Source organism: Pipistrellus hanaki (assembly GCF_964339955.1).
Source record: "Pipistrellus hanaki genome assembly, chromosome: 12".
Classification (NCBI taxonomy): domain Eukaryota; kingdom Metazoa; phylum Chordata; class Mammalia; order Chiroptera; family Vespertilionidae; genus Pipistrellus; species Pipistrellus hanaki.
The window spans coordinates 32,001,812-32,020,025 of record NC_140514.1 but is presented as its reverse complement, the minus strand read 5'-3'; the positions used below and the strand labels follow the sequence as shown (position 1 = coordinate 32,020,025).

General features: G+C 46.5%; 1 protein-coding gene across 4 annotated transcripts in view; it reads right to left on the bottom strand.

Moving 5' to 3' along the window:
- Positions 1-18,214, bottom strand: part of B3GNT2 (UDP-GlcNAc:betaGal beta-1,3-N-acetylglucosaminyltransferase 2) — a 202,103-nt gene that overhangs the window by 36,613 nt on the left and 147,276 nt on the right. For 3 of the 4 annotated variants that reach the window (XR_014796522.1, XR_014796524.1, XR_014796525.1), the window contains exons 2-3: positions 17,782-17,895; positions 4,567-4,772 (exon numbers count right to left, since the gene is read on the bottom strand). The gene's annotated coding sequence lies outside the window, so the exon portion shown is untranslated. The remainder of the gene's footprint in view (positions 1-4,566; positions 4,773-17,781; positions 17,896-18,214) is intronic. The other variant, XR_014796523.1, reaches the window with a different exon arrangement.

Below are 18,214 nucleotides of genomic sequence, written 5' to 3'. Positions count from 1 at the left end.
TAGTTTTTCCTCCATTTGAAATTGAAACCCTTTATTACATTTAAATTTGAGTTTCTATGACTCTTCCTCTGAACCTGTTATAACACTGGTCTGGTTCCCTCTCACTAATTAAGGAGTAAACTCTTAAGCACACGTTCATTCTTGTATCTGTTCAAACAAGAGTCATGCTTTTGCTTTTTTCTGAATATTATTTTTTTTTTAAGGAGGCTGTTATTAAAAACAAAAAACAAAATGGAGTTCAGCATCAAACCAAAACTTAATAACTAACCTAATTGCAGCTTCAGCCTCTCCCAGGGGTGAAATTTTAAGTCAATTAGTCTGGAATTTCCTGGTCAACACTAGTGAGGTGATCTGCCTGATAGAAAGTCCTACATTCCCCTAAGGCCGTGGTTGGCAAACTGCGGCTCGAGAGCCACATGCGGCTCTTTAGCCCCTTGAGTGTGGCTCTTCCACAAAATACCACGGCGTGGGCGAGTCTATTTTGAAGAAGAGGCATTAGAAGAAGTTTAAGTTTAAAAAATTTGGCTCTCAAAAGAAATTTGAATTGTTGTACTGTTGATATTTGGCTTTGTTGACTAATGAGTTTGCCAACCACTGCCCAAAGGAAAATTGTCCTTGCTGGAAATAATCCATTCTGTTAACTTCTTAGTCCCACCCTCTTTTTTAGTATAAAAACTTTCCATGTTGCTGATACCAGTTTGGCTCAGTGGATAGAGCGTCAGCCTGCGGAATGAAGGGTCCCGAGTTCGATTCCGGTCAAGGGCATGTACCCTGGTTGCGGGCACATCCCCAGTGGGGGGTGCAAGAGGCAGCTGGTTGATGTTTCTCTCTCATCAATGTTTCTTACTCTCTATCTCTCTCTCTTCCTCTCTGTAAAAAATCAATAAAATATATTAAAAACAACAACAACAACAACAAAAAAAACCTTCCATGTTGTACAACATCTACGAGGGTCCTTCTATTGCTCAATGGAATGATTCATGAATCACTTAATAAAGCTAAACAGATTTTCAAATATACTAAGTTGAATTTTATTCTCAACACTGCAAAGGTAACTACTAGAACCAAAATTACAGAAGTCTCTTAAATCCCCAACAGTTGAGACTGCTTAAACTATGGTCTTACGGAGAACTGGAATAAACCAAGCAATGCTTGTAGAGTTTGGAGTCACACTTTACTCACCTCAGTGGGCTCAGAGAAAATGAATTCAAATTCTAAGCAGAGCTACAAGCAGAACTTCCCTTTTTATTAAAGAGCCAGCCCCATGTGTGCTTAGTGGTTATCTCACTGCTGGCCTTGAAAACAACACAGTCCTATCCAATTAAAAAATGCACCTGGCATGGCATTGAGAGTATGGGCGTATCAAGTCTCGGGCCTACAAGGTCAGACAGCTAAGTTTATCTTCCTTATTATTCAAGCAGGCTGGAAAGCAGTTATTATTATTTTTATTTTTTTTTAAATAAGAGGTCGCCAAAAAATAGCAGAGAATTCCAAACAGTAGTTTTGCAAAATAGGGGTTAGCCTTCTCAATGGCGCATACACACAATAGAACAGGATGCAGGTGTAAAAAAGAATAAGAAAGTTCTCATGACACAGAATCTCTGAGATACACCTACTCAGTCCAGCTATGTGATTGCCTTGTTTGTTGTTCCTTATATGGAGTACACTCCTCCCTTGGGGGAAGTTCCCTCAGCTTTAAAAGTGCAACTCTGAGATATATGCATGGCTCACCCTTCTCACTTTCAAGCCTGGGCTCAAATATCATTTCACGGGCAAGGCTTTTGCTAACCACCCTATGTAAAATAGCAATATATATATTAGAGGCCCGGTGCGTTCAGAGATCATAATAATCTGGCCACTCAGTGTGTGTGTGTGTGTGTGTGTGTGTGTGTGTGTGTATATATATATATATATATATATATATATATATATATATATGAATGATTTTTTAAATTGATTTCAGAGGGGAAGGGATAGGGAGAGAGAGATAGAAACATTAATGATGAGAGACAATCATTGATCGGCTGCCTTCTGCACACACACCTCCGCCCCCACTGGGGATCAAGCCTGCAACCGGGCATGTGCCCTTGACTGAAATGGAACCTGGGATCCTTCAGTCCACAGGCTGATGCTCTATCCACAGAGTCAAACCTGCTAGGGCTGTGTGTGTGTGTTTTGTGTGTTTTTTTGTTTTTGTTTTTTTTAATTAGTCGGGTAACTGCTTCTGTGTGCATGAAATATCTTTAAAAGGTTATGGAAGAAATAGCTCATGCTCGTTGTCTGCAGGGAGACAGAGTGGGATCTAAAGACCAAGGAAACCAGAGTGGCATGGGGACAGGGTGAGAGGAAAAGTCAGAGAGAAGAGCCATAGAGCTGGTGTGTGTGTGTGTGTGTGTGTGTGTGTGTGTGAGGACTTTGGTTTTTGCTTTGCATGGGATGGGAATCCATTGGAAGGTTTTGAGTTAAGAAGCAGCATGAGCTGACTTAGGTTTTCAAATGATTCTTCTGGCTGCTATGAGGAGAACAGACTGGGGGCCAGGGCAGAAGCAGAGAAGAGTGAAGAGGCTGCTGCAGTGAGAGAGAGAGAGAGAATGGAGCTAACACCAGGAGGGGAAAGTGGTCAGAGTCCAGACAGGTTCTGATGGGAGGGCCTGCAGGATGTCCTAGCAGAGTTGAGTGTGGGTGTGAGCAGGAGCCAAGTGGCCATTATGTAACGTTAATGAGAACAGCTAATCTGGGAGTAATGTGCGCTTAGCATGATCCCATTTTTGTTCCAATAAACAAATACAACACCCTCTCCTCCTGTGCACGGATCTCTGTGTGGGCGTTATCTAGAGTGCTTGGCAAAATACCACAGACTGGGTGGCTTCAACGTCAGGAATGTATTTTCTCACAGTTCTGGAGGCCCAAAGTCTCGCATGAAGATACCGTCAGGGAGTGTCTGGAGAGACTGCTCTGACTGTGGCCACGGCCTTCTCGCTGTGGCACACCTCACATGGCCTCTTTCCCATAAGGCTCCGTGCTTATGACCTCAGTTAACCTTTATTATCTCCAAACACAGTCACACTGGGGGTTAGGATTTCAACATTTGAATTTGGGGAGGACACAATTCAGTCCCCAATAATGAGTCTAGACAAAGTTGTGGAAGGTGACCCACACACAGCTCACACCGCCTGTAGGCCTGCGGGCCAGGTGGCAATGTTCATTGAACGGTTCCATCGGTGGCAGTGAATACGTGTCAGTTTACAAAGTTGTTGACGAGGCATTTAATAAAGAGATTATAAGAGAGAGAACAAAACAGCCTTGCTCAGAATTCATCCCTGCACATATTGTTCAGGCTCCCGCTAGCCTCTGGACCTGAGCTCCTGCCCTGGGCCACCTCCGGCCTTGGTGGGGAAGCAGGGATGCTCAGGCAGGCTCAGCAATGGTGATGGTGGTTAAGAAGCCTAGGAAAAGGTAAGTGGGTATCATCCCCCTCCCTGAATCCAGTGTGGGGCATCTGTGACAAAACCTTCTCTCCCGGCCGGCAGGCACCGTGGGTCAGAGTGTCTGAGATGGAAGTGACTGGAAGGAAGCCTGTGTTACTGCCAGCCAGTGAAGTCAGCAGAAGCCTGGGGTAACCCTGCCATAGGTAACCCTCCCACTTAGGAGATACAGGGCGGGGCTCCAGCTAGGACTCCAGCTGGCACCTTCTGCACTCCCCACCCAACCCTCCTTACTCCTCTCAAAGCTCCAGGGAGCCTCCTCGTTGCTTTCCTTGTCAGCCCCTGTAGAAAGGAGAGCCCATAGATAGTCCCCTTCTCTAGATAGACCCCTCCCAGCACCACGGAGCTTGCTTCCACTCAGCAGCCTCAGACCACCACAGCTGGGGTTCTGAACTGAAGCTCTGCACGCAGGCACTCAGTGACTGCTCGTCCCCAGCTGACTTTTCGTGGAGATAGAAATCGCCACCTCATAAAGCAGGGGTCTTCAAACTACGGCCCGCGGGCCACATGCGGCCCGCAGAGGAGTCTGATCCGGCCCGCCAGGTTTTTTGGGCAGTGAGCGCAGCCGAGGTGTTACAGTAGGAATTAGTAGTTCATATAGTCCGGCCCTCCAGCTCTCTGAGGGACCGTGATCTGGCCCCCACTTTAAAAAGTTTGAGGACCCCTGTCATAAAGGGATGGTGGGCATTCGGGGAAAGAAGGTGGACAGTTTGCCAATTTCTTCCTCTGTCCAATGAGACCTGCTGCGCCGACAGAGTCCGTCAGCAGGAAAAACATCCCCTCCTATCAGGCCCTGCCATGTGCCAGATGGAACTCTACACACACACAGGCTGAGCCCAGGATTCATCTTACAGCTGGGAAAAACAAAGGGTCAGAGGAGAGAGGTGATATGTCACAGATCACACTGCTCAGAAGGCCCCAGCTCTCCCTGCGCTCCTTCACCCCACAACCCACACGATTAGTTTGCATGATCACCTCAGAAGCACAGACTCCTGGGTAAACATGAGGTGTTGGTTTTTCTCTCCAACAGACCATCCCCGGGCCCACAGTACCCGGGACCGTTCATGAATTCGCCAGATACCTGCTTTTATGCCCATCCCTGAGTCTGACAGTCCAGCTGCTTGGCTCGGTGGGTGAAGGCCGGTGTGGGCCTTGGCTTCTGTGTCCCAGGTACGCACTGAGGATGCTCCGTCGTGAGGCGGGCTGGAGAGCCCCACAGGCAAAGGCTGAGTCCTGGCCACACTCCGGGTGATCTTAGCCGGTCACCCCCGGGCTTTGGCAGCACAGCTGTGAATTAAAGACAGAACCTGTCATGGCTTGGAGTCCTTTCACCTCCCACAGAAAAGCTGCCTCAGGCTTCCGTGTCTAGGAGGAGAGGCCTCGTAGAGAAGCCTCGAGCCTCACGGTTTCTAGAAAGTTCTCCACAAATTCCAGAGATCACATATTCCTGCCAGGAACGTAGAGAACATCCAAAAATTTTGTAAGAGCTTAATTTGAGCCAACTGATTACATATAATAGGAGTTTATTAAGTGCCAGTTGAATAGATGGAGAACTCCATCCACAGCTCAGGCATTTGTTGTTGAGTCTACACTCATCTCAGTTGAACACTCGCTGGTTAAGAATGCCTTGGGTGCCATGATCGTGCTCAGTGGGATCCACACACAGAGACCTGCTCCCCGTCCCTTGCAGGACCTTGCAGGAGAATGGGCTCCTATGTGAGGGGCAAACATGAGAAAGAAGATGTATCAATAATTCCTCCCTCAAGAAGTTGACTGATGTGGGGGGAGAGGAGGAAAAAAAGAAAACGGTGAAAAGGAGGTTGGAAAGAAACACAACTCCAAGTACAAGTATTGAGGACACAAATAAAACAGAGAGTTTAATGATTTTCTAGGCCTTCATGTAGGGAATCATTTATGTCATCCTGCTAATTACATGTTACTTGTGCATCATGGATGGGCAGAGCCTGGGAGCTCTTGCTCCTGGACACACCGACCAGCCGACAGGCCTTACGGATCCCCTCTCGGAGCACCTAGGATGGGCTTGTACCTCTGCAATGCCTCGCAGGACAGTCTCCCGGCCTCAGCCAGGGGTTTTAGCCAGAAGGGCCCAAGAAGTACTGAGGTGAACTTCTCCACCTCCCCAAAATGTAAGTAAATAAAAGGGAGTGTTTATTTAAATTCTTTCAATGCACATGAACCCAAGAGAACCTGAAAAGCCAGGCCAGGCCTAGTGTTCTTAGAGCATGTCCTCTGTTCTTCAGATTCCCAAGTCCAAATTTCCAAATTCTCTTATTTTCCCAAGTGAGGCCTTCAGTCCTAGATGCTGGCTGGCCTATGGGCAGAAAGCCCCTGGGATAGGTGTCCACAACCTGGTGCAATCATCCTATCCTGAGTCAGGAATATCCTACATAATATATAGAGAATATGCAAATTGACCATCACTCTGCCACTAAGATGCCAGTGCCCACAGTGGAGGCAGGGGAGGGGACGGGGCGGGGGGGTGGGAGGGGTCCATAACACAAGATGGCTGCACCCACAATGGAGGCCGAGTTCCAGTTATGAGCCTTAACAAGCAATCAGCAAAGACTTGAGGTTGCATCCCTCTCCCAATCCCCCCGCCCATGGGGCTTGACAGGGGACCTTAGGCCATGCCCCTGTCCCAGCACCAGGCTGGGGGACCTCAGGCTGCTTCCCCCACCCAGCAGGGCTTGATGGGGGACCTCAGGACGTGCTCCCCACCCCAGTACCAGGCCAGGGGACCTGAGGCTTGAGACCCCGCCCAGTGGGGCTTGACAAGGGTGGACCAGGCTGGGTCTGGATCTAGCCCAATGGGGGTGGAGCTGGCCGGGTCTGGGTCTCACGTGATTTTGAGGTGCATGTGGGTGGGCGAGGACTTGACTCTAGGTCCCATGGTGAACCCCAGGCTCTGACAGATGGAAGATTTTCATATACATTTAACTAATTTTCTTTCATCTCTGATACTTCTTTTATAAAGGGCAAATAGCAATATTAAAATATTTCCTCGCTGAAACCAGTTTGGCTCAGTGGAAAAAGCATCTGCCTGTGGAATGAAAGGTCCCGGGTTCAATTCCAGTCAAGAGCATGTACCTTGGTTGCAGGCACATCCTCAGTAGGGGGTGTGCAAGAGGCAGTTGATCAATGATTCTCTCTCATCGATGTTTCTAACTCTCTATGCCTCTCTCTTCCTCTCTGTAAAAAATCAATAAAATATATATATTTTTAAATAAAATATTTCCTCTAATTAATCCCCTTTTAATGTGCATGAATTTCATGCAATGGGCCACTAGCATAGTATAAGACAAGGCCTCCTCAGGCCAGAGATAAGGACCCCAGAAGAATACTAGGCTAGGTAGAGTGATCGCCTTTGTCCCGGACTGAGAGATTTCATTAGAAGGGTGCCTCTTAGGGCTACACCCAGGGACATCCCAGGCAAACCCAGGTGAGTTGACCACCAATACAGCCAACAGCACATCTGTTTCATGCCCATACCTCACTCATTCTGAGGGACACATTTCCTCCCGTTTAACATCACTGAAATCAGACTGTTTTAAACTGGTGGTATCCTCCAAAGGCCATCAGCCGGGGTTGATGCTGAGTTCTCCGGAGAGGATGCACACTTGCTGGTCACTTCTGGGGCACTACCAGCCAGACCACTTTAAGTTAATTTTCGGTTTGACTTCTCTAGACCACAGGGACAGTGTGAATTCTGACCTCAGACCGGCATGAGGACAGGTGTGTGGTCCCGATTCCCAGGGGAGAATTGCTTTTCCTCCCTCCACACAGCGCCAAGGTTGGGACACGCACATTTCCGGCCAGTCTCTTCTTCGGGAAGATTTCTCTCCGGTGTCCCAGCATCTGTGTGCAGTCTCCTTCTTTGGGCCTTGTTTCCTTGCTTACATGAAATAATGGTGCAGCGTACAGTGGATGGTGCCTCAGGCTGGAGAAAGTACCGATAATCAACCCCCAACCGCCAGCGTGGGGCAGAGGTCATCGTTGGTGTTGGAAGAAGGCTGGATCTCTGGGCTGGAGCCAGAACACACAGAGGCCTCTGTCCTCAGGAGCCTCGCTCTGAGCCGAAGGTTCCCTTTAGAGACCTGGGCAGCCCTGCCACCCACTTAACATGCTCTTCTTCACCAGATTCTTCAGAGTGGTAGTGGTTAGAAACACCAATAGCTCTCCCTACAGACACAGAGCCATATGTGCAAAATGGTAAAAGCCTCCAAAATGCTGCCCTATGTAGAAATCCCAAGAAAGCAGAATTGTCATAGAGAAAAAGAGGAAGAGGCCGTCTTTACGCCTGGAAACCGGTATCCACGTTTTCCACCCCTAGGTTTTCCATCATTTCCTGGATAGGTGACGCCTGGTCCCTTTCATCCGTCCATTTTATCAGACATTCCCTGAGGGATCCTCCATCCAAAGCACCGTGTCCTCAGCTCCACTCACCCCTCCTCTCTCTCCAGGCCCCCATGGACTGTCTCTCTGGTATCCTGTCCCAACTTCCTGGGCTAAGCTCCTTCCCCCCAGCCCAGGCAGGGACAGCCCCCTCCTGCCGCACTGCGGCCAGCCCCTGGAAGGCAGAGGCAGGTGCTGGGGTCTCTTGCCCCGGGGGCCGGTGCACCTGCACCCTGAAAAGGCCTTCCCAGCTCTGCCCAGCCTGGTCAGACTGGGAGTGGGAGTAGGGAGGACAGATGCCAATTCCAGGCTGACAAAGGGAAGGAGTATGAGATTTTGAGGAGCACTGAAAACCTAGTTTGAAAATTAACAGAGACCTCATTTAAAATGGAGTCAGGAGGCTAGAGGAGAGAACTCTGGTACTGCTCAACGCAGACTATTGACCCCACAGGAAGAGACAGACCTTGCATTGGCAAGGAGCGATACTATTTCACTACCTCAGCAGGAGGAAGAAAAATTTCTCCTTGCCCAGTCCAGCTCAGCCAATGGGAGACTTCCATAGCTCAGCATTTCCACATTCCAAGAGTGGGAGAAGAATTCATTGTGGGAAAGAATCTACCTTTTGTCTCGGAAAACATTTTAGTTAAGCAAAGGTAGGGGGCCCTGAAGCCAGGTTGAAGTGAACAGTTGCTATGCTGCTCTGCATTATAAAGTCAATATTCAAGGATCCTTTTTTCCTTTGTTGGTCCGAGATGTATAGATCAATAAAATAGAATAGAGCTTAGAAATAAATCCTTACTTATAGGTCAATTAATCTACAACAAAGGAGGCAGGAATATGCAATGTGGGAAAAACAGCCTCTTCAGTAAGTGGTGTTGGCACCCTAGCCAGTTTGGCTCAGCGGATAGACCCGCAGACTGAAGGGTCCCATGTTGGATACCAGTCCCTGGTTTGATTCCGGTCAGGGGCACATGCCCGAATTGCAGGCTTGATCCCCAGTGGGAGGTATGCAGGAGGCAGCTGATTGATCATTTTCTCTCATCATTGATGTTTCTGTCTCTCTCTCTCCCTTTTGCTTCCTCTCTGAAATCAATACAAATATATATATTTTTAAATAATAGGTGGTGTTGGCTTAATAACTTCTTTCTAGTGCTGAATACATGGACTAAATGTGCCGCAGTTTACTTATCCATTCACCCACTGAAGGACTTCTTGGTTGCTTCCAAGTTTAGGCAATTATGAATACACACGTGTGGGCAGGTTTTTGTGTGGGCATACGTTTCCAGCTCCTTTGGATAAACACCAAGGAGCGCATGGCCAGACGGAATGCTCAGAGTACATCGGGTTTTGTAAGAAACTGCCGAGCTGCTTTCCCAAGCGGCTGTTCCATGCTGCATTCCTACCAGCAGTGAGTGAAAGTTCCTATGGCCCCACGACCTCACCAACATTTGTTGTTATCAGCGGTGTCTCATTGCTTATCTTGTTGTTTTCATTCATCTGTGTTGTTCTAAGTCTCTAAATGTGTGGTGATTGGTTATAGCAGAACAGAAAGCCAGCATCATGCAGAGAGGTGACAAGGGACCAGGAGACTCAGTACAGCCATCTCCTTGCTGTGTTTCTTTGTAGGTTACCTGCTCTTCAGGGCTTCGGACAGCGGGAGGCTAACCTGGAAGCAGCCATTCTTGCCCTAGCCTTCGCAGGAAGCAGCAGTGAGTCCATTTGGGTTAAGATGGCTATCCCCTTAACAACGGTTGCTATGTGGTAACAACAGCACAGTCAAGAAGAAAAGGGGGAAGGCCGAGGGGTGGTTTTGTGGCTCTCCCAGTACCACTGCTGCTGGCGGGGTCAACCTCTTCCTCTTGAGGAAGCTCCCCGCCCATCCTGGCTCAGCAAGCCCTCCGCCGCCTAGAGGAGCAAGCAGGGGCAGGCTGGCCCTGCAGGGGCACCAGGCAGGGCATGAGTCAGGCCTGGTGTGTACCTGCATGAGATATGGCAAGGTTTTCGCCTAGACTTCCTTTCTAGAGTAGGAACCGCTCGAAGGCAAGGCCTTGGCTGACATCTGAATTGCACATCTACACTGGAGTTCCCAGCAGACCCTGCCCATCCACTGAAATATCTAAGGCTCAGCAGAACTTAAGCCAGGCATAGACACATAGGAAGCATCATTTAATAATCATGCCCTCCAGGTGTTCGCCACTCGTGGTTACTAATCCTCTCAAGAACATTGCATGGCCAAAACCGGTTTGGCTTAGTGGATAGAGCGTCGGCCTGCGGACTGAAAGGTCCCATGTTCGATTCCGGTCAAGGGCATGTACCTTAGTTGCGGGCACATCCCCAGTAGGGGGTGTGCAAAAGGTAGCTGATCGATGATTCTCTCTCATTGATGCTTCTAACTCTCTATCCCTCTCTCTTCCTCTCTGTAAAAAATCAATAAAATATATTTAAAACAAAACAAAACACTGCATGGATCATCAGCATGCACAGAGGTATGCACAGGTTCTAGAACTTGCACAAGGGCATGCAATTAGGAAGAAGTAGAGCCCAGATATAAACTCAGGTCTGCCTGGCCGCAGAGTATCCTGTATCTTGTATACCTCGCTGGAAGGAATCGTAGACACCAGTGAGTCCTGTCTGGCACTTTGTAAATGAAGAAGAGAGGTGAGTTGTCCAAGTTTTCTCAGTTACTTAGAGCCAGTGTGGGAGCTCAGTTTCTTGACTCCTGGTCCATTATTCTTTCCATTAACCTTTGAGGGCGGCTTCCAAGTTTAGGCAATGTGAACAGAGACAGTATTTAACTCTTCCCAGATTTCCTAGGGAAGCTGATACCAACTGTGGATCCTTTCTCTCCTAAAATGAACGCTGACACACACTTGCTTTGCTTTCAATGTTGGGGAGAGTTTGTGAACCATCTCCCTCTATCTGTGGACCCCACACTGAGAGCCCTTGCATTATACCTCTGCCTCTCCCGAGTGCTGGGTTATGAGCAGGTGGGAACCTGAAGGTGCTGTACGTTAATGAGTCTTGTAAAACAGAGGGTTGTTTTGCCTATCATCATATATCCTGCTCCTCTGTCTTTGAACTATCATTATTTTTTATAACATCTTCATTGAGACATAATTCACATACTATATAACAAGCTCTTGCTGAAACCAGTTTGGCTCAGTGGATAGAGTGTCGGCCTGCGGACTGAAAGGTCCCGGGTTCGATTCCGGTCAAGGGCATGTACCTTGGTTGCGGGCACATCCCTAGGAGGGGGTGTGCAAGAGGCAGCTGATTGGTGTTTCTCTCTCATCGATGTTTCTAACTCTTTATTCCTCTCTGTAAAAAATCAATAAAATATATTTAAAACAAAACAAAACAAAACAAAAACATCTCCTCTGCACTTCTGGAAAATGAGAATAATTACCCAGCTCCTTGCACCTCGGGACTGCTAAGAAACCCTAAAAGGTCATTTATATGTGGCAATCTGTATTGGTTTTGTCATATCGTCATTTCAGGCTTATCCCCTTCTGGGCACATGTTAGGATTATACTTGGTGTCCTTGTGGTTGGGTAGAGTCGTGTGATCAGTTCCAGGCAATGGTTTTCTTGTATACAGCACATGTCTTATGTACTGCTTACTGTATAAACAAACACTGATGTTCTTAAACTGACAGAGCCACCGCGACAAGCCTCACACACATCACTGTCTGCACTTGTTCCGGGGTGTCTTTCAGGAGGCCAGCACGTAACCTCTTCGCCTTTTCACATTTCGTTGCCTCTGAAATGCTGTCATTGACGAGCTGCTTTGTTTCTGTCACAACCTTAGCAACATTAACTCTCTTGATGGCCTCTTTATGTCTTAAAATTGTGCTAATCATCCATTTCACCAGCAACAAAATCGTGCATACGCATACACACACACACACACACACACACACACACACACACACACGCACAATATCCACAGCACAATTTCCTAAGATGTTTAGAGGGGTCTTCAAACTACGGCCCGCGGCCCACATGCAGCCCGCAGAGGAGTCTGATCCGGCCCGCCAGGTTTTTTGGGCAGTGAGCGCAGCCGAGGTGTTACAGTAGGAATTAGTAGTTCATATAGTCCGGCCCTCCAGCTCTCTGAGGGACCGTGATCTGGCCCCCACTTTAAAAAGTTTGAGGACCCCTGAGCTAAGGCAAGGCTTTAGCTGTAAACTGACTCATGATGGGCAAGTCGAGAACTGAAGTTAACCAAGACATTTTTTCCCATGAATAACTTGGTCAAGAACTAAATTGTTTGAAATGGGAGATGTTAGAGAACTGGGGTTCGGCTGTACTGAGATTTATTTCTTTTCTTTTCTTTTTCCTTTTTTTGCAGCATAACCCAGCCTATCCTGGCTGATAAAATACATGGATGTGCTTTAAAAACTACAGGACAGTTTTTACTACAGCTGGTTTGGCTCAGTGGATAGAGCGTTGGCCTGTGAAGTGAAGGGTCCTGGGTTCAATTCCAGCCAAGGGCACATGCCTGGGTTATGGGCTCGATCCCCAGTAGGGGCTGTGCAGGAGGAACCAACCAATGATTCTCTCTTCATTGATGTTTCTATCTCTCCCTCTCCCTTCCTCTCTTAAATCAATAAAGAAATAAATATACACACACATATTATATATATTTATATAAAGAAATATATATACATATTATATATATTTAATAATTATAAAACTATTTATAATTTAAAATTATAAAATTTTATATTTATTTAATATATATAAAACATATCACTTTTAAATATATACACATATATATGTATATATACATACATACATATATATATGTATGTGTATATTTAAAAGTGATATGTTCATACCCAACAAAATAAGATTTAAAAAAAAAACTATAGGACAGTTACAAATATAAGGAACTGTTATTACATCTGATTGTACTCCCACTGCAGCTTTTCCTGACATTGCCAAAGCCTTCACATTGAGATAATGTATATTCTGTCTAAGTTGCTCAGCAATGTCCTGGTGGTCTGCTGTCAGAATGGTAAGGGGCTGTCTGTCACAGCCCCAGAGTGCAACTTGGGCATTTTATGTTCTAGCTGGTTTGGTTCAGTGGATAGAGGGTCAGCCTGCAAACTGAAAGGTCCCAGGTTCTATTCTGATCAAGGCACATGCCTGGGTTGTGGGCTCGATCCCCAGAGGAGGACCTGCAGGAGGCAGCTGATCCATGATTCTCTTTCATCATGGATGTTTCTGTATCTCTCTCCCTCTTCCTTCTCCTCTGAAATCAATATGATCAAGCCAGTAGAGGAGCAGTTAGGGGTGATCAGGCAGGCAGGTGAGTGGTTAGGAGCCAGCAGTCCCAGATTGCGAGAAGCAGTCGGACTTCCCCCAAGGGATTCCAGATTGGAGAGAGTGCAGGTCAGGTTGAGGGACACCCTCCCCACCTCCCCGATGCATGAATTTTGTGCACTGAGCCTCTAGTATATATATATTGTAGAAAACCCAAAATGGAGTTTGGGGTAGTTGCACTACTCATTTTCCCTGATTTCTTCCCTGTAAACAGCTAAGCCACTGTTGATGCAGTCAGCAGCCTGGCAAAGGTCAAAAGAGGCCATCTAGAGACAGTATTTAAGATGCTATAGTAGATAACCAAAATAAGCAATCATAAGAAAGAGAATGATACAGAAGGAAGGTTCTGGGGTCAGACAGACCTATTAAGGTTCAAGTCTCAATTTAGCCACTTACTGGCAGTTCATTACATAACCTTTCAGAACCTCCATCTCTTCACCTACGGTAGCTAGTCTGCAAAGATGCCCTTCCCCCACAATGAGCTTTGTCTCTCACAGCATTTCCATGCTTCCGAAGTTCCCTCCCACATTGAACTGGGCTGCAAATAATAATCAATGGGATGTATCAGAAGCTGTAAGAAGCTAGCTCATAAGAAGCCTCAGCCTCTCGGCGCACTCCTTTGGGGAAGCCGGTAGTCATGTAAGAAGTCCATCTATGCTGAGGCTATGATGCTGGGAGGAAGCCCAACAAGGAGAGGCTGTGAGGAGATACAGATGGTCCACCCGCTTCCAGCTGTCCTCCTCATCTTAACTGAGGCATCAGACACAGGAACGAAGAAGCCACCTAAGATGTTCAGTCTGGATAACTCCAGCTCCAGCCCCAGCTGCCACTTGACTGCAACTACACGTGAGACTTCTAAGCATGTAATTATAAGTAGTTATTTTAATCCACCAAAGGTTGGGAGGTGATTTCTATAGATAACCAGAATGTCATCTGAGAAAGGGGAATGATAATACCAAGAGTATATGTGAGGACAGAGTGAAGATAGGGAAGACATATAATGGAGACACTTTAACCAAGCTGTCAAAATTATTAATATTGCCAAGGTTGAGACATGAAGAAGCAATTCTATTCTTGTTCTAATTAGTCTGGGACTTAAATTTTTAAACTTTCTAATCCTGTGTCAATGCCTGGTTCTACTAGTACACCAGACCTCCAGAAAACCCTCCGATTGCCCCCTGAAGGACTCACATAATAAGACTACCTGAAATCCACCTGGCAGCCATTTTCCACCCACCTGACATCTGACTAATAACCATCCTAGACCAATCCGAGGGCTAAGAACGTTGAACTGATTCTTCTGAATGCTGTACGTTCCCTGTAAGAACTCTTAGCTTTTCCTTCTTCTTTGGAACACTCTGGGTATCACCTAGTTGTGTTTATGCTCTGCAAACCCTAAGATCCTTGAAAAATATTTATCATTTATTTCTAGCCAAAGCCCCCAGATTTGATTTTATTTTATTAGTTCATTTGATACATGGTTGTGTGACAATTTTCAAAACGCCTAACATAATGATTTTGTACCTTAGAGTAGCTATTTGTAATAGGGGAAAAAAGGGGGAAAAAAAGAGCGGGAAAAAGGTATACTTGGCCCAGCCGGTGTGGCTCAGTGATCTAGTGTCGACCTATGAATCAGGATGTCACAGGTTGATTCCCAGTCAGGACACATGCCCAGGTTGTGGGCTTGATCCCCAGTAGAGGGCATGCATGCAGGAGGTAGGCGATCAATGATTCTCACTCGTCATTGGTATTTCTATCTCTCTCTCTCTCCCTCTCCCTTTCTCTCTGAAATCAATAAAAAAAAATTTTTTTTCTTTAAAGGTATGTCTATTGTAGACATACCCAAATTGAGAAACTTTGATAACTGAAAAATAGTGACCCCCACAGTGAGGTCATTCTTGTACTACCTACAAATGGGACAAAGGAAGAAGCTAGAAATAGGTACCGCTGAGCAAACGGAAGTTATTGAGTGTCATAGAAGTGCAGAGGAGCCACGGGAAAAGATAAATTTGGAGCCGGAGGTTTGAGACACCTGAGAGAACACTGAAGTCTCAGGCTTAGGTTCCTTGCATATCAATAACAACAAGAGGGGACTGGTGTGAGAAAACTAGTGCCATATTCATTTTACTATTCTCTCTGTTAAATATGGCCATTTAGTCTTAAAGTCAGTTTTTTTTAGTAGATTCATGGAGAAAGCCCTGATAGCCTAAATTAAGGTTCTGCTGCTGTGTAATTGAAAAACAAATGAGAAATAACCCTACAGTGGGTTCTCAAATGACTCAAGTTCAACAAGGAGCCTCCGAGGAGCTGCTCCAGATAAGGTTTACGCTTTCAAATGTCAAGGAGACTTGTTCGCCCAGGAGCTTTCCAATTAAAATTCAGATTTTTTTTTTTTCCAGGGCTAAAAGTCACTCTTCATTATGCTTGGAGCTTGAGAAATTCCATGAGTAGCAGCTGCCTGTCTCGGGAGCTAGGCTGAGAGGAAATGGAACGCTTTGTCCCATCCCCCGCGATGCTACAATGTAAATGTCAGTGCGATGAATTGATGGGAAAGGACCCGAAGAGAGGACTGGGAGTTGGAGCCCCCAACTACGAGGCGGGACAGATGGTCGGCCTTGAGGTGAAGCAGGAGTAGCCCCTTGAATATCTTCTGGGTTCCTCTCTCACATCCCTTACCCTTCTGCACCATTTCTTTGAATTCATGCTCTGCCCCGTTATATTCCTTCTCAAAGCTCTTCTCGGGGTAGAATTTAACAAGCAACCTTCTGCTGAAGAGATGTGATCGCCATCGTTTAAAATAAAGACGCTTTCGAGATCTAGGAGATGTCTGATCTGAGAGCAAAGCCTCAAAGCAGACGGTTCATTTCTCATCTGGACTTAAAGGTCAGTGGCAGATAGAAGAAGAATGTTTTCAGAGGAGCATCTGGTGTCCCTAAGCTGACGGGGTCCAATTCTACCCACAAAGAACCTGTCCTGTTCTCCCTCTCTCTGTTCATAGGGTGCCCAGTTACATTACAATAATTAATTTGTTAATAAAATAGTCCATTCCTCTGGGATTTTATTGTGTCCCCCCCCCCCCCCCCTTTGCCTGGTGGATCTTTCTGATGATAAGGATTGTTTTAAATCGTCCACCATAATTGTGCATCCAAAGTTAGGGGATAAATTCCTGGTTGCTCTATCATTATTCAGTTAGACTTAGGTACATCCTATATAATAATAAAAGTGTAATATGCAAATCAACTGGACAGTGCAATGACCTGTCTCTATGATGCACGCCGACCACCAGGGGCAAATGCTCAATGCAGGGGCTGTTCAGTGCGTTCCCACAAAGGGAGCGCCACTCAGCCATAAGCAGGGCTCAGGCTGGCGAGCACAGAGGCAGTGGCAGGAGCCTCTCCCGCTTCCACGGGTAAGGAGCGAGGGATCCAGGACTGCGAGAGCCCCGGACTGCAAGAGGGATGTCAGACTGGTGTTGTTTTGTGACTCAGTGTTAGGTTCATGGTTGGATCTGAGAGCATTTCTTGGTTCTCCTGATCCAGTCTGTCTTAGGCAGACCTTGTGAGTCTAAGCCTTGGGGATGGGGCCTTCTCAGAGTTTCTGCCCTTTCCCTATCACCATGGAAACTAAACTCTACCTTGTATCTGTGGCAGGTGAAGGGGTTCAGAACAGACCTCCCCAAGATGTACCACTTTGGTATGTGGATTATTTTTAGCTGAAGTCAATTGAGACTCTGCAAGTTCACAGAGAAACTTTTATCTCTCCCTAAAGCAGTGGTCGGCAAACTCTTTAGTCAACGGAGTCAAATATCAACAGTACAACGATTGACATTTTTACATTTCTTTGGAGAGCCAAATTTTAAACTTAAACTTCTTCTAACGCCACTTCTTCAAAATAGACTCGCTCAGGCGGTGGTATTTTGTGGAAGAGCCACACTCAAAGGAGCCAAAGAGCTGCATGTGGCTTGCGAGCCGCAGTTTGCCAACTACAGCCCTAAAGCATTTACATGCAATAACCCTTTAGGACCTAGGGCAGGGCAAATGTCCAATTACTGGACATCTGTTCTTGTCATGCAAGTGACCTTTCTCCTCTCTGAAGCCCCAGGGTGCTTTGTCTTAGAATGCCATGTGTACCTCATTTTAACTTTCTGTCTCTAAACCTGTCATGTGTGTGAGGTCTCTGACTCATGTCTGTGGGGCTCCCATACATGCATATGTAATTAAATTTGGTTATTTTTCTTAGTAGTCTGTCTCAGGTAGGTTGGGTTTTTTGTTTGTTTGTTTGTTTGTTTGTATTTGTGTGTGGAAGGGAGAGGGAGAGAGAGAGAGAAACTTCAATGAGAGAGAAATGTCAATCAATTGCCTCCTGCAAGCCCCGTACTGGGGATCAAGCCCACAACCAACCAGGGCATGTGCCCTGACCAGGAAATAAACTGTAAATGTTCAACCACTGAGCCACACAGGCCAGGCCTGATTGCACGTCGCAGACATAGCTTTTACACACCGAAGGCAAGATCTCCATCGGCAAAAGATTACAACTCCCTTTATTGCGATACTTGCCTTATTGCGCTGGCCTGGACCGGAACCGGAAATATCCCCAAGGTCTGCCTGTATCTGTCCGTTTCCCTCTATTCAGATGGGAGCTAACTGTGTGCTCTTGCAGCCTTCTCCATCCTGAGTAGAAACAGAACTCTTTTTAAAAAATATATATTTTATTGATTTTTTTACAGAGAGGAAGAGAGAGGGATAGAGAGTTAGAAACATTGATGAGAGAGAATCATCCATCAGCTGCTTCTTGCACACACACACACCTCCCCCCATGGGAATGTGCTCACAACCAAGGTACATGCCCTTGACCGGAATCGAACCTGGGACCTTTTAATCCGCAGGCTGACGCTCTATCCACTGAACCAAACCTGTTTCGGCGAGAACTCTTTCTGTCGGAATCTATTGGGGGCCTCACAGGGAGATAAGAATGTTGTGTTTGGCTATG